This window comes from Rhinolophus sinicus, linkage group LG17 (genome assembly GCF_036562045.2).
Source record: "Rhinolophus sinicus isolate RSC01 linkage group LG17, ASM3656204v1, whole genome shotgun sequence".
Taxonomy (NCBI): Eukaryota; Metazoa; Chordata; class Mammalia; order Chiroptera; family Rhinolophidae; genus Rhinolophus; species Rhinolophus sinicus.
In genome coordinates, this window is record NC_133766.1 from 10,761,897 (window position 1) to 10,764,852 (window position 2,956).

Sequence of the window (2,956 nt, forward strand, 5' to 3'; positions counted from 1 at the left end):
AACTGGAAACAACCAAGATGTCCCTTCACACTGTGTTTCCCCGAAAATAAGACCTAACTGGACAATCAGCTCTAATGCATCTTTTGGAGCAAAAATTAATATAAGACCCGGTCTTATTTCACTATAATATAATATAATGTAATGTAATATAATATAATATAATATAATATAATATAATATAATATAATATAATATAATATAAGACTGGGTATAATATAATAATAATATAATGTAAATACCGGGCATAATAGAATGTAACACCGAGTCATATTAATTTTTGCTCCAAAAGACGCATTGGGGCTGATTGTCCGGCTAGGTCTTATTTTCGGGGAAACACGGTAGATGAATGGTCAAACAATAATACATCCCAGCTATGGAATACTGCTCAGAAATAAAATGGAATAAACTATATATGTAACAATTTAGATGAATCTCAAGGGCATTTGAGATTGAAAAAGCCAGTCTTGGGGTGGCTGGTTAGCTCAGTTGGTTAGAGTGTGGTGCTAATAACACCACGGTTGACGGTTTGATCCCCATATGGGCCACTGTGAGCTGCGCTCGCCTTTACAAAAAAAAAAAGGAAAAAAAAAAGCCAATCTCAAAAGGTCACATACTATATAATTCTATTTCTATAGCATTCTCAAAATAATAAAATTATAAAGCTGGAAAACAGATTAGTGGTTGCCAGGGTTAGAGATGGTTTGGGGGAAGGGGGCAAATGTGACTATAAAGAGGTGACATGAGAGAGCCCTCTATCTCGATTGCAGTGGGGGTCACACGAATCTACACATGATAAAATGACATAGAACTATACACATACCAGTTTCAGTTTTCTGATTTCGATATTATACCATAATTACGTAAGATGTAACCATGAAGGAAAGTTGGTGAAGGGTACATGGCACCTCTCTGTACTATCTTTGTGCTTTCCTGTTACTCTATAATTATTTCAAAATATATTTCAAAAAACATTGAAGGACAATGCAGCAACTCATTTCTGTTATGATAACTGGTAATTATTTGGCTTCCATGAAACTAGTTCCACGTAGAAATTGGCCAAACAATAAAATCGACGGACAGTTCCAGCTTGTTAAAATGATCTGTGCCTGTTAGAGCCACCCAAAAACTCTTTTTTAGAAAAATCCCATTTCATTTGCAATCAGTAGTTTGTAACTTACGACACTTAAGGGGAACCATTAACAGTGGAATAATCTGAAAAGTCTATTAGAATTTGATGATCTCATGTTTTAACATTACAAGTAATTTGTTTGGGGAGTATTGGGGGGGGGGGGCGAGCATTTCCACGGTTTCAAAGTCCCATAGAAGAAAAATGCAAGGTATCTGGTGCCTGGATCTTGCTGCCATCTTTCACAATTTGAAGATGCCTCCACCTAAGGTGAGCATCATCTACCTGTGTGACTGAAAGTTTTCGTTGCTTGGTGGTAGCCCCTCAAGGTGAGATGAATTTCAGTCTCTTTTTGCACAAGCAGGGGGCTACCACTTCATACTAAGAGTCTTCGTTTGCAATTCTAGTCAATACAACTTGATTTTGTAAAACAAGCTCCAGAAATGCCTAGGATATTAAGTGATACTGGACTGCACAGAATTGTCAGTAGAATTAATGTGCTAATGAGGCAGTAGCACAGCTTTGCTCAGGATTAACACATTCAGGAGCCAACCAATTAACTGCCCTTTCTCACACCTCCCTGGCATATTCTGTGCTCAGAATTCGGTAAAGCTGCTGGCCTAAGTAAATCTCAGCTCTCCTATGCTCTCTGTTGGTTTTGCAGGGCACGGGGAGTGGGGGCGGAGTTGGATAAATGAATGGCCTTAAAGCTAGCTGAATGCAAAATCCCGGATTGAGCTATCTTGTCTTTATACTCAGTGTTCCATACCTGTATGATCACGTATTTGCTTAGCATCGTCCCCGTCCTTTCTGGATACACACAGCCTTTCTCCCACTCCAATTTGGGGCAGAGCAGAAGCTGTGCTCTCTGGGCTGCAAGTGTTCTATTTTGCCTATTGTTCTGGCACTAGCATTGCTCCCTAATTAATATCCCTCTATCATGCAGAGTTGTTGCCAAAGTAAAATGAATGTAAGCATCCCTGGTTCCGAAAGTCCAACATGTGAGTCAGCCACAAATGCCTTTGAAGGAGGGTCCTTTGGAAATATGGCACCACGTATATACTCCTATTCTTCTCTCTTTACTTTAAAAGCCCATCCATAGTCTCCAAACTATCTCCTTTCATCATGAGGTTTTTGCTTCTTTAAGGTGTTTCACAGAGTCAAGGGTGGGAAAGGTAATGTCGTAAAATGCTTTATATTTGTATCACTGTATACTGCTCCTCCAACCTCTTTCCTGGAAACTTCTTCCTCAAGGGAAAATAGCTGTTTTCTCTCTAAATCATGAATTCAGCAAACGTGTGCTGACTGTAACCTCGTGCGTGCCATGTACAGTGCTAGGTGCTGCAGAGGATATGTGAGGAGAAGTCTCGTTGGAAAATCAAAGTCAATCATAACACTTCTCTGTTTTGCCTATCTGTCAGAAAAAAGTTTGTCAACTGTATATTCCCTTTTCTAGAATATCAGGAGAAAAAGAGATAATGTATAAGTATTCCAAGTGTCTTCCTCTACTATCCATCCATCCATCCATCCATCCATCCATCCATCCATCCATCCATCCATCCATCCAACACTTTAAGAGTCCTTCCAGCAGGCTGAGCACCCAGCATTTCAGTGCCTCCTTTGGACCAAGTGCTGTACTGGGCACTGAGGATACACACAGGAGACCTTCTGCTGCCCTGGGGAAGTCCCCACCCAGAGGGACACAGGAGTATGACCAGACCACCATCTAGAATGTGACTCGTAGAGTGGAAGCAGGTACACAGGACAAAAGGAGCCCAGCCCACAGTTTCTAGCAGCTGAGCTTGACTGAATTAATTCACAGAACAGATT